This window comes from Fundulus heteroclitus, chromosome 1 (genome assembly GCF_011125445.2).
Source record: "Fundulus heteroclitus isolate FHET01 chromosome 1, MU-UCD_Fhet_4.1, whole genome shotgun sequence".
NCBI classification, from domain to species: domain Eukaryota; kingdom Metazoa; phylum Chordata; class Actinopteri; order Cyprinodontiformes; family Fundulidae; genus Fundulus; species Fundulus heteroclitus.
The window spans coordinates 5,077,819-5,092,128 of NC_046361.1; positions in this window are offsets into that span (position 1 = coordinate 5,077,819).

Genomic DNA, 14,310 nt, shown 5'->3' on the forward strand with positions numbered 1-14,310 from the left:
TTGGCACAAAATCAAGCAATCTCATCATGACGTATGTTTATATGCACCAAGCATTTTTCAGAATATAAGCACTCTAACATGCACAGACTCTTCTAATTTCTGTAAGAACCACAGAAGACACAATGTGTACTTTAGTCTGTGCTGAAAAAGGTGGAAGATTTTCGTGTTTTAAAAACTTTATTGAACAATCATGTACAATTACATGGGCCGTAATGTAATTTACACATGGGTTCTCAAAACCCAAGTGTAAGTTCTTGTTTGCTTGGTAAGTATGTACTTGGCAAGTACAGTTGGAAGTATGTTCTTGCCAAAAACGAAAGGACCAAGTACAGTAGTTCTGCAATTTGAACACAGTGTACTTGATCTTGTCACTGCTCAGCTAAGATCTGTCCTTGAGTTTCAGTTAATGTTCCTGTTATATTCGAGAATATGATTACTTTCACATTCTGACCTAATATGTATAATATGATTGAATTTGACTTTGTAAAGTGCGTTGAGATGACATGTTTCATGAAGTACCGCTGGTTCTTTCGTTGTTGTTTTAACTCGGCAAAACGTTCATTTGTTTTGTGTTTATCTGACTGACTTGTGTTGCTTTGCTAGCCCATCTGTGCCAATTGGTAGGCATTTTAAGATTGACAGCATATTTCATACATTTATCTTTAAAAAAAACATTGAGGATGGTATTAAACAAGTGATAAGGTTGAAATTGTGACTGTTTCTGTAATGATTGGTGTGGAGATGAACCCAGAGTCAGCCAGACGCAGTAGAAATTCCTTTGGTGGTGTTTATTGAAGGGACACAATAGGCAAAACAGACCGGATCCAGGCAAGGAACGACGAAACGATTGTGAAGTCCCGACAACAAACAGAAAACTAAGAGGGGTTTAAATAGGCGGGCAGACACAGTAACAGGGAGGGACTAATTAACCAAACCCAGGTGGAAATAATTAAGGGAGCAAAAGGACAAGTCTAAGAATAAAAATAAGCCTAAACAGAACAGTAAAGAACTAAACTAACCAAATAAAGCATAAACCAGAACAGAACATTACAGAGCCCCCCCCTCAAGGACGGATTCCAGACGTCCTTTAAAACAAAAACAAACAGAGCAGAACGGGTGGGTGGAGGGGGTTGCAGGACGGAGGGACAGACCTAATACAAAACAAAACAACCCAGACCGGGTGAGCAAAAGAAAATAGTTCAAAACTTAAACAAAAAACAACCCAGACAGGGCGGACTAAAACCAACAAACATGTTCAGAACAAAAGGTCTTCTAGATTCAAAAGTCTGGTAGACGTCCCAAAAGACGAACCCGGCGTGACAGACGTTCCGGCGGGCGTCCAGGAGGACGGCCCAGACGTGACAGGTTCTCCGGCGGTCGTCCCGGCGGACGGCCCGGGCGACGGCCCAGGCGAGACAGGATTTCAGGAGGCCGTCGGCGGAACACGGCGACAGGAGGCCGGCGGCGGAGCAGGGCGACAGGAGGCCGGCGGCGAAGCAGGAATCTCGGAGCCCGGCGGCGCGGCAGGACCCTCAGAGACCATTGGCGGGGCCTGAAGAGGGAGAAAATAGAATCTGGCGCCGGACTACAGGCTATGGAGGGCGCCGGACTACAGGCTACGGAGGGCGCCGGACTACGGGCTGAGGAGGGCGCCGGACTACAGGCTGAGGAGGGTGCCGGACTACCGGCTGAGGAGGGCGCCGGACTACAGGCTAAAGGAGGCGCCGGACTACAGGCTAAAGGAGGCGCCGGACTACAGGCTAAAGGAGGCGCCGGACTACAGGCTAAAGGAGGCGCCGGCCTACAGGCTAAAGGAGGCGCCGGACTACAGGCTACGGGAGGCGGCGCCTGGTTAATGGCTACAGGCGGCGGCGCCTGGTTAAAGACTAAAGGCGGCGGCGCCTTGTTAACGGCTACAGGCGGCTACAGGGGAAGCCTGGCTACAGGCGACTGAAGGGGGAGCCTGGCTACAGGCGGCAGAAGGGGAAGCCTGGCTACAGGCGACAGAAGGGGAAGCCTGGCTACAGGCAACTGAAGGGGAAGCCTGGCTACAGGCGACTGAAGGGGAAGCCTGGCTACAGACAACTAAAGGGGGAGCCTGGCTACAGGCTAAAGAGGCCACAGGACTACAGACTACAGAGGCCACAGAACTACAGACTACAGAGGCCACAGGGCTACAGACTACAGAGGCCACAGGGCTACAAGCTACAGAGACCACAGGGCTACAGGCTACAGAGACCACAGGGCTACAGGCTTCAGGAGGCCCCGGGCTACAGGCTTCAGGAGGCCCCGGGCTACAGGCTTCAGGAGGCCCCGGGCTACAGGCTTCAGGAGGCCCCGGGCTACAGGCTTCAGGAGGCCCCGGGCTACAGGCTTCAGGGGCTAAAGTCAGACCCTTAGCAACCAGAAGTCTTAAGACCAGCTTCTGGAGGGTCTCGGAAAGCGACATCCAATAGAGTCTCTCCCAAAGATGGCTGTCCACAAGGGTAATAAGGGGTCTAGACTTACAAACAAGTCCGAGAGGCTCAAAGTCTCCAAGGGACCATGGTTGCAGAATCGTCTTCTGATTCCCCGGGTGCCCGAAGAGCGAAGGATCCCCCTGGGTCCCCCCCTCACAGGTCAGCGACGGACCCCTCTGGGTTCCCACGTCGCACGTCAGCGACGGACCCCTCTGGGTTCCCACGTCGCACATCAGGGACGGACCCCTCTGGGTTCCCGCGTCGCACGTCAGTGACGGACCCCCCTCATCGGACTTGGGCGAAGGCAGGTCCTCCCGGACCCCCTCTCGTGACTTGTGCAGAGGCAGGTCCTCCCGTACCCCTTCGTTAGGCTTGACGGGCGCCGAGGCGTCGGCCAGAACCACGGTGACAGACTCAGGAGCTGAGGCGTCGGCCGGTCCCTCGGAGACAGACTCAGGAGCCGAGGCGTCGGCCGGGCCCTCGGTGACAGACTCAGGAGCCGAGGCGTCGGCCGGGCCCTCGGTGACAGACTCAGGAGCCGAGGCGTCGGCCGGGCCCTCGGTGACAGACTCAGGAGCCGAGGCGTCGGCCGGGCCCTCGGTGACAGACTCAGGAGCCGAGGCGTCGGCCGGGCCCTCGGTGACAGACTCAGGAGCCGAGGCGTCGGCCGGGCCCTCGGAGACAGACTCAGGAGACGAGGCGTCGGCCAGACCTCCGGAGACAGACTCAGGAGCCGAGGCATCGGCCAGACCCTCGGAGACAGACTCAGGAGCCGAGGCATCGGCCAGACCCTCTGAGACAGACTTTGGTCGGCAGTAGAAAGCCTGGAGGGCTGACCTATAATGTCCCTCAACCTCCTTTAATTTTTTCTCCAGCTCCTCTGAATAATGCAGGAATAGAGCCTCCCTGAGACGCTTGATGATGGGGGCAAACGTCCTTACTTTATTCTCCAGAGCCAGATATTCAGAGTCACGGTCACCAGCAGGGGGAGCTGTGGGCCTCCTGGCTCTAGGAGGCGAAGAATCCCCCTCCGGTGGACCGGAAGTGGGCGGAGCCAGAGGTTCGGCAGTCGGGTGAGGCCGAACTGGCTCGTCGGGGGGCTGCCCAGCTATACTGGATGGATGGCCGACAGGCAAGCGCTTCCTTCTCCGGCGGTGAGTCGGCGGAGCTTGCTGGAGGGTTGATGCCTCCTTACGGGAAGGAACCGTTGTAGCCGATGGCGGTCTCGGCGGCTCCTCGTAAGGGCAGGAAAGCTGCAACGATTCCGGAAAAAGGTCCGGACGGATCTCCTGCACCACATCTGCGTGAACCTCAAGAAAAAACTCTGAGACAGGACGGGCACGCTCCGAGGAGGACAGTATGGCGGCTTGAGGTGAGTGATCAGCGAGGAGAGACATGTTAGAAGGATTATCAGGCTCGCGCAGCATAGCAGCTCCTGATCGGAGAAAGCGTCTTGGCGACAGGTTCATCATGTTGTGGTCGGGACTTACTGTAATGATTGGTGTGGAGATGACCCCAGAGTCAGCCAGACGCAGTAGAAATTCCTTTGGTGGTGTTTATTGAAGGGACACAACAGGCAAAACAGACCGGATCCAGGCAAGGAACGACGAAACGATTGTGAAGTCCCGACAACAAACAGAAAACTAAGAGGGGTTTAAATAGGCGGGCAGACACAGTAACAGGGAGGGACTAATTAACCAAACCCAGGTGGAAATAATTGAGGGAGCAAAAGGACAAGTCTAAGAATAAAAATAAGCCTAAACAGAACAGTAAAGAACTAAACTAACCAAATAAAGCATAAACCAGAACAGAACATTACAGTTTCTCTATAAATCATTAAAATGAAAACACAATTTTAACATATTCGTAACAGTATGGCAGTAGGGTTAAGGTACTTTGTGTGATATACAGGAGTTGGACCCAAAGACAACCCGAAACAGGTCAGTGACGTTAATTAATAGTTTATTTAAAGGGGGAAGGAGTGTGGCACGTCCTGAGAGTGTGGCTCTCAGGACGTGCCGCTTGCGCTTAACCGGCTGGCAGTCTTCTGGAGGCAAGGGAACAGGTTAGTGATCAGCAGAGTTAGATGTGACAAGCAAAGCTGGATTAATAACCTGACCGAGAGCTGGCTTGTTCGGGTAAACGGCTCTGGGGCAGCTGAGGCTGACAGGCAGAACCGTATGGGACAATCCAGGGGCATAAATCCAGGAGCAGTCCGGGTCCGTTAACGGGGAGGCGAAAGATCCAATGGCAGCAGAGCAGGGATATCCAAGATCGGGTTCCGGTTCGGTCCAGGTTCAGTGCACAGGGAGACAGTCCAGGGGGAAGGAATTCCAAACAGACAAGATCAGAGAGGGCTTCGGCAGACTCGGGAAACGGGAGGCAGATCAGGTCGGGTAACAGACTTAATACAATGACAGGCTTGAAGGTGCTCAGCGAATGGCTAGAGACGTTCTGGCACTGGAGACTGAAACTGATGGTGCTTTTATGCAACTGGAAACAGGTGGAGGTAGTAACGGTTAATTGCAGAGAGGTGGAGACTGAGCAGGTGAGAAAGCTGAGAAACGGGTCAGCTCCAGTGCCAGGATCATTACACTTTGTTGTACCTACTAACCACAGCATTGATCATTAAGATAGGAAAAGTAATTTATACGTCTGCCCACCTTTACAGTGATTAATCTATAAATTATGTGCAATAAGTTCAGTTCAGTCTTTCAGTGAAATGGCAAAAATAATCAATACATCTTACAATGAGAATCTTTATATTATAAAAACACTATAGTTAATACCAGAGAAGGGAAGCCATTTGTTGCATTTACTATACTTGACTAGTTTTACAGTACTTTACATTTTACTTTTTCTTTCTTGAAAACCAATTACGGTAACATTTGGCATTTTTTTATTTGCAGGAAGAAACACCAACAACTGCTTCCTCCGCCTCTCTGCCTGTTCGGACGCTTTTTTCTCTGCTCCCTGCTTGCTTGCATTTTCCTGCCTTTTACTTTTTATCTCTTAACCTAAACCACAGAAAGTTGGATTTAGTTATTTTATTTATTTTCTTTTACTTATTTTTATTTATTTTTTATTTTTTTTTATTTTGGAAAGATGCCTTCCTTCACCACAATGGACTATGACAAGCTTTTACAGAAGATAGCTGTTTTGGAACTGAAAATCTGTCGACTCGAACTGAATTATGATGTAAACGCCGCGCATGGAAATTAAACAACCCTGCCTTTGATTTAGAACGGTGACCACCAGCCCAGCGACTCAGCGAACAAACAGTTCCCTGAGGAAAATGAGAATCCCTGGACAACTCTGGGTGCAAGACCAAAGGATCAACGAACCCCACACCTAGACAAAGAAAACTGGCCGAGACTACAGAGAGATGTCCCAAGACAAGGGAAACAACAGCGGGCTGTTCTCAAAACAAATGATAGGAGTAAACCTGCTGGAAATGCTGGAATTCTGTTACTAAACAGATTCGCTCTGCTCCAAAATGTGACCCAAGAGGACGAAAATCAGAGGTATGTCAACGATTTTCGTTCTAAGACATCAGAGAAAAGACATGCCACAGGGCCAATGACCCTGATATTATGCAATGGATCTGTAAGGGGGATTAAACATTTCTGTAACAAGAAAAACACAGAGGTGTTGATTTATAACGACGGGAACTGAGGCCGGGTGTCCGATATAACAGACATCCTTCCAAGGGTCTTGAAAGAACGCCCGACCCTGGAAAAACTCATAATATAAGCTGAAGCCCTGAAGGACGCCAATACGATAAGAAAATCAGAAGTATTGAAAGAGGATTACATTCGTCTGTTGAACTTAGTTGATGGCAAAAATGTCAAGGTTTTTCTCAGTGGACCTCGTGCACCCATAAATTGTGGAGATGAGATTTTTTCCAGAATTCTGATGCTAAACAAATGGCTGGAAAAAACATGCAAACAAACAAATGTAACCTTCATAGACAACTTTAACATCTTTTGGGAGAGGAGACATCTGTTCAGCGACAATGGTTTCCATCTAAATAGGTCAGGTGCAAGACGGCTGATTTCAAACATCTTCTATTCTGTGAACCATGCTCCATCAGCTTTGTTCCCAAACACAGTACATCCAGTGCCAAAACAAATGATAAGCCCAGTGCAGTCCAAACAAGCCAAGATAAAGATTGCCAGAAAGATGACACAGAAAGACGCTATGTCAGAGCTACAGGAGGATTTATCCCAGATCTCAGCAGGACAAAGACAGGACCAAGAACCTCCATCGTCACGAACACCGGTCCAGACTGGACCCGCCTCCCCTTCTTCTCCACAAAGCCCAGAAATTCCTTTTCTGGAATTTTCTCACAACATGAACAAAGTATTTAAGATTGGCCTACAGATGACATCCTCTCCACATAGCCATTCTGCTGTGAATAAACCAGGATTTTCCAAAGGCCTCAGAGTCTCAGATCCTCCTCCTCTACCTATCATAGAACACTCTGGTACTGAGGAACTCCAAATTACTTTGCTGTGATACAGATTGGGCCCTGGCCACACGTTTATCAGACATGACAGTTTCGAGAATCAGCTTGGGCCTTTTGCCGGAGATAATGGAATACCTGTGATAATACGTGGCAGAAATAAGAAAAACAAAAGGATAAACAGGAACAAATACTTAAAAGTCATAAACTGTCAGATGCAACCTGCCACAGAGACAGTATCAACCACTAAGACATATAAACTGGGTTTATTAAATATTACATCTCTGTCAGGAAAATCCCTTTTAATTAATGACTTCATTATTGACAATAATCTTGATGTAATGTTTTTAACAGAAACATGGCTGCATGAATTTAGTGAAGCAGCTATACTGATGGAGTCAACACCTCCAAACTACAATTTCCTTTGTGAGAGCAGACAGCAAAGGAAAGGTGGAGGAGTAGCAACATTGTTTAATGATTCACTAAAGTGTAAAAAGGTGTTTTTGGGAAAATTCGACTCTTTTGAACATTTGGCTCTCCAGGTAAAGGGCCCGGTATGAACTATGTTTCTGAATGTGTACAGGCCTCCTAAGTCCACATCAAACTTTTTTAAGGATTTTAGTGACCTGCTGTCTGTGATATGTGTTGATTATGACTGTTTAATTATTGTGGGAGACTTCAACTTTCACTTTGACAACCCTGAAGACAGAAGTGCAAAAGAACTGTGTGACACACTTAGAAACTTTGGTTTAACTCAACATGTTAAACAGCCAACACACAAACAGGGACACATATTAGACTTAATCATCACTAAAGGTCTAAAGATTTCTAACGTCAATGTAACTGATGTTGTCCTATCTGATCACTTTTCTGTTACCTTTCGAAGCATAATTACCAGTGACTCATTTAGCCAAAGGGACATCGTAAGAAAACGCACCTTTAAGGACAATGCCACGGAAACTTTTATTCAAAATTACTCTGCTACTTCAACCTTGGGCTGCAACTTAGTAGATGAGCTAGTAGATAACTTTCATTCTAAAGTCTCAGACATCATTGACTGCATTGCTCCAGTTAAAGTGAAGGTTCTTTCCGGGAAGAAAAAATGTCCTTGGAGAAATGCTCCAGCAGTTAGAGGTGAAATAAGGGAATGTCGGAAAGCTGAATGCAGGTGGAGAAAGAACAGACTCCAGGTTCACTATGACACCTATAAAGAGAGACTTTACAGATAACTTACAACTGAAAAATGCAAGAGAATCTTTCTTCTCAGAGATCATCAAGAAAAACATTAATAATGCTCGTGTTTTATTTTCCACAGTCGACAGGTTAACAAATCCTCCTATGTCCGTGGTTTCTGAATTCCACTCCACCAGGGCCTGCAATGAATTTGCTAACTTCTTTACTGAGAAAATCATAAAAATTAGAGGAACACTTTGTACTTCCATATCAACACCAGAACCAATGCCGTATTCAGCTGGAACTACTTCTGACAAAATGTCCCAATTCAGCCAAATAAACTACAAAAGCTTAGAGGAGATCATTCAGCAGCTAAGTTCCTTTTCATGCTGCCTTGATGTTCTACCCACAGTTTTCCTTAAGAAAGTTTTACCTGTTATAGCGTCTGAGTTGACTCAGATAATAAACACGTCCCTTCTGTCAGGTGTTTTCCCCCAGTCCCTAAAAACAGCAATTATCAAACCACTGCTGAAAAAGAACAATTTAGACAAACTTCTACTCCAGAACTACAGGCCCTTCTCAAACCTACCCTATATCAGTAAGATTATTGAAAAAGCTGTATTTCAACAATTAAACACCTTCTTAACAACGACCAGCCGTTTTGACGTTTTCCAGTCAGGTTTCCGTGCTCACCACAGTACAGAGACCGCCCTTATCAAGGTGTTTAATGACATCCATATAAATACAGACTGTGGAAGAACCACCGTGCTGGTTCTATTGGACCTCAGTGCAGCATTTGATACTGTCGATCACTCCATTCTGTTAGACCGTCTGGAAAACTGGGTCGGCCTCTCTGGTACAGCTCTCAACTGGTTTAAATCCTACTTAAAGGACAGGGAATTTTTTGTATCAGTAGGTGACTTTACATCAGAGATGACAAAAATCACATGTGGGGTTCCCCAAGGATCCATCCTGGGTCCCCTCCTTTTCAATATCTACATGCTCCCTCTTGCTCAGACAATAAAAAAACAACATCAGTTACCATAACTATGCAGACGACACACAGCTCTACATCACCATGTCACCAGGTGACTATGGACCAGTTCAAGCACTGAGTAAATGCCTAGAAGAAATCAATACGTGGATGTGCCAAAATTTTCTTCAGTTGAATAAAAACAAAACAGAAGTAATAATCTTTGGACCAATAGAGGAGAGATTAAAAGTTAGCACACAGCTTCAGTCGCTTCAGCTAAAAACCACTAATCAGGCCCGAAATCTGGGAGTAGTGATGGACTTAGACCTGAACCTCCAAAAGCATCTAAAGACAGTTACAAGGTCGGGTTTCTATCACCTGAAGAACATTTCCAGGATTAAAGGACTAATGTCTCAGCAGGATCTGGAAAAACTAATCCATGCGTTTATTTTTAGTCGAATAGATTACTGCAACGGTGTTTTCACAGGTCTGCCTAAAAAGTGGATCAGACAGCTGCAGCTGATCCAGAACGCTGCTACCCGTGTCCTCACTAATACTAAGAAAGTAGAGCACATAACCCCAGTTCTAAAATCATTACACTGGCTCCCTGTATCTCAGAGAATAGACTTTAAAATACGCCTGTTAGTCTATAAATCCCTGAATGGCTTAGCACCTAAATACATCACAGACTTGTTATCAGTGCATCAACCCTCCAGACCACTCAGGTCTTCTGGCTCCAGCCTACTCTGCATACCTCGAACCAGAACTAAATAAGGAGAAGCAGCATTTAGTTCCTATGCTCCACTTATCTGGAACAAACTTCCAGTAAATTGTAAAGGTGCGGAAAGCCTGAGTTCCTTTAAATCAAGATTAAAAACACATTTGTTTAGGATTGCCTTCAACTGTTCTAGTTAACTGAATCACCACTTTTTTGTTCTATTTTCTATCTACATTTTATTCCTACTTGCTTTTATTCTGTTTTAATTTGCTATATTTTAATCATGTAAAGCACTTTGCATTGTCCCTGTACTGAATTGTGCTATATAAATAAATTTGCCTTGCCTTGCCTTGTAAAGCTGTGTGTCGTCTGCATAGTTATGGTAGCTGATGTTGTTATTTTTTATTATCTGAGCTAGGGGGAGCAGAAGAGGAGGGGACCCAGGATGGACCTTTGGGGAACTCCACATGTGATTTTTGTCGTCTGGGATGTAAAGTTACCTACTGACACAAAAAAGTCCCTGTCCTTTAAGTAGGATTTAAACCAGTGGAGTGCTGTACCAGAGAGGCCGACCCAGTTCTCCAGGCGCTCTAACAGAATGAAGTGATCGACAGTGTCGAATGCTGCACTGAGGTCCAATAGTACCAGCACGGTGGTTCTTCCACAGTCTGTATTTATATGGATGTCATTAAACACCTTAATAAGGGCGGTCTCTGAGCATCTTTATGACAATGCACTTTTACTTTCCCCCTCTTGGGGGAGCCTTGCTGGAAAATCAACCCCGGTTGCATAGTATACCTTTAATGTCACGTCAATGTATGAAACCCTTGTGGAGGTCATCTTTCTGTTAAACCTTAAAATGCACTCAACAGTGACATGGTACCAAATGCTAGCAATGCTATATTGTTAGCCTTTTGTTTAAAACACCAGGTGTACACGGTTTACAAATCGTTTCCCAATAAACCTTTTTAACTTCACCCTCAGCTCGCTGCCCAAACTGTTGATGCCTCATGTTTGAGTTTTGTCCACTTTGGCCGTTCAAGGAAGAAGCGTTGGAAGCAGGGAAGTCATTGGTTTGCCTCTTGGCAGGCTAGCGTTAGCCTTGCAGCAGCATGTGGCTAACAGCGTGGTCTGGATAGCTTTGAGGCCACGTTCATTGACCGCGATGCAGTCCGATTTGAGCAGGGGTTTTCCTCAGCATAAAGCATGGGCTCTGCTGCTGGCTTTCAGCGGAATCTGGGGTTCTCTTCCCTGTGTGCTGAGGAGAAATGGCATGTTTTTGGCATGCAGGATCCTTCTTCCTGCATCTGATTATGGGGTTAAGACAGAAACTTTGCTCGATATTTGCCCGGACATGTTCCCCAGGCGATGAGAGACCTCTAAAGATGCTGGATGTGCGTCGGCCAAGCCCGTGCAGGGCCCATGGTCCGAAGCAGCTGTCTCCTGGTCTGAGCAGGAGGCGATCTGTGCAGTCTGAGAAGTGAAGAATGCTGAAAAGAAAAGAGCTGAAGAAGAGCTAGTCTGTGTCTGTGCTGTGACTTTTATCTGTAAGGAGTGGGGTCACAGCCGACCTCCTGCTGGGGAAAAGGGCCCTCAGTAGGTGAGAGAGAGAGGGAGAGAGACCGTCCTTCCGGCCATGCCTGCAGCAGGACAGAATTCTTTTTATCACCTCTTTCTTACTGTTCAGGATCCAATCTGAGATCAATTATTCATCATGGCATACTTATGGCATAACACCAGATCAGGGTTCCCTGCAGCAGTGCATCCTTATAAAACGATACTATAAAGTAAAAATGTTAATAAAAAAATAAGCTACAAAACTTATACTAGATAAGTAAGGATCTGACGCAAGATAGACCATATTTAGCAGTTTGTGTCTCCACGATGCATACTTATTCAGTTATATTTTCTCAGCCATATTGTTTAACTCTTGGTCACTTTTCGAAAAAGTACTAAAGCTGTGCATAAATTACATTTGTGATTAATTATTCAAACTTTTTACAGAAACATGATTCAGTGAGTTTAGAGATTGTTTAAAATATTCTAAACATGTTTTTTTTCACATATAAAAACACAGATTTTCAAAGTCCAAGCAGAAATATTGACCTAAGTTTGAGTGAAACAGACCTTGGGCTTGTTTGGTTCTTCGACACTCATCCTGGACTTGCTGTCATAGCAACATGTGTGCAAGCTTAAGCCTGCTCGCCATGGGCGTAGGTTTGTATAGGGACCATAGGGACATGTCCCTACCAAAATTTTGGACCAACGTACTTGTTCCTACCAATAATTCGACATGAATAACATGTTTCTAATTTACAATACAACGTTGTTGCTGCAGTCATTTCTTTTCCTCTCGCAGCTCCCCTGCCTGGCGGCTGCTGCCGCTCCATCGGACTGCCTGCCCGGTCTGTCCTGTCTCTTTAAATATGCAGCACACGTGACTGTGCTGTGTGCTGTTTTACTCCACTCTCATTGGTTGTACTGCCTTAAGTTGCGCCTTCCCTCTTCCTGATTGGCTGTTTTCAAGTGCGCGCGTGCTTAGAGTGCGAGATTTAAGTTTCATTCGTACTGGGATACTGCGGTTACTATGATTAATACTAGGCTACGAAACTAGTCCCAATTAAAAAGCTTAATATTAGCTAGACTAAAATAAGTGAAAGCTGCTGGGTGCAATTCTGTAAAGAAACAGGAGAGACTATTTTGATTTGTGGACCATGAGAAATGTAAGTAACACATACATTATCTCAGATATCTCAATCCAGCCATACTAATCATTAACAATAGGTATGTTCGAAGAACCCAATTAGCCGGATCATGATTAGCACAATGATATTATCTTGGATGTCTCATTTGATCTCAGATGTTTTAAGCAACGTACAAAGAACGAGCCCCAGAACACAAAACATCACGCTGCTATTTTTATAAATAAGTACATTGCTGAAACCAAAGTGAAAAGAAAAAAAAAGCCTTAATACTGCTAAATGAGGTAGTACAGCATAAACACAATATTACTGATGGTATGCAATGTAACCTTTTAACATTTTACAAAATGAACTGTTTCCTTACCTTTGCATAAATCTACATTTGTGTTTTGAAAATCAAAATTAATTAAAGTAAATATTTTGATTTAAACTTTTAAAATGTTGTGCATGTCATGAATGGGGACAGATGGACCCAGGATTCAGCCAGACAAGAGGTACGTTTTAAGAAGGTTTATTTCCAAAAGAAGGTGTGGGCAGGAACCCAGACAAACAGTAAAGCAAAAATGAAGGGCAGGGGAAGACAAGGCTCATGGTCCATCAACAGTCCAAAGTCGGTACACAAACGGGCAGACTGGCTAAATGAGATCAGGCAGGCTCGGTGGTCTTAACTAATTCAGGTCTGTACACAGGTGGGCAGGATAAACGGGCAGGGATCAGGCAAGCTCGGAAAATCTAAAAACCAGCTAGGTCTAGTACACAGGTTAAGAATCAGGAACAGGCAGAAAAACAGGATCAGGGGTCAGACTGGCTCAAACGTCAAAAGGCAAATTGGGTCAGTATCAACAGAGGAAGCAGAACAGAATACACTGGATAACTCTCACCAATAGGCACCAATTGATCTGGCTCAAAGGTTTGAATCAGGAATAAATAGGGGGGTGAGCAGGTGAACAGGAGTGAAGACTAATTACCAGAGGCAGGTGAGAATGATCAGAGGGGAGGTGGTGACTGAAATGAACCGAACTGATTGGCTGGTGACTAAACAGGGACGTGACAAGTAAATGGATACGTGGTGAGCTGAGCTGACAGAAGAACTGGAAACAAAACCCAAACTATGACAAACCAAAATTAAGACAGAACCTAACTAAGACATAAACTCAAAATCTGAGAGTACATCATCATCACATGAGCCAGTTATTAGATTTTAAGGGCTTTACCAAAATACAAAAATAAACCAATTCATTGTTATTGTTTTGATGCGGGTTTTTCGCGCATGCCCGCCGGACTGGTAGGCAAAAGGCGAACACAATGGCGGACGCAAACAAAGAAACTGTCGATTTCTCGAAGTATTTTTGTTCTTTAGATACAGATCACAAGATCGTTATAAGAGTAAGTTGATGGTTGATGGTATCAGATTGCAAGATCCACACAGCAAAAGCCTGAAGGAACGGAGCGAGTCTGTGAAATGCTGGCCAAGTGTTCCGTATGGCGACAAATACAGCTGCCTTAAAAACAAGCAGGGCAGTACAGACGAGAGAGCATAAAAGCCATGAAATCACTTGATGGCTACAACTATTTCATATCGGGACATGTTCAGACATATTTGTGTAACATATGAAAGCCAAGTCGGACACAGGCAGCGCCTCAGCAGAGAGGAAGACCCGCCACCGGTAGGTAAAAAAAAAAACATTGTTCACAAAGGATTATTTTGGTGTTTTTGTCTTAATAATCCTTTTCACAGACTCATGCCAGAGGGTTTGCATACATTGTACATGTATGTATATTATTACAAAACAAACGTTTACATCTTGACCTAATTATAT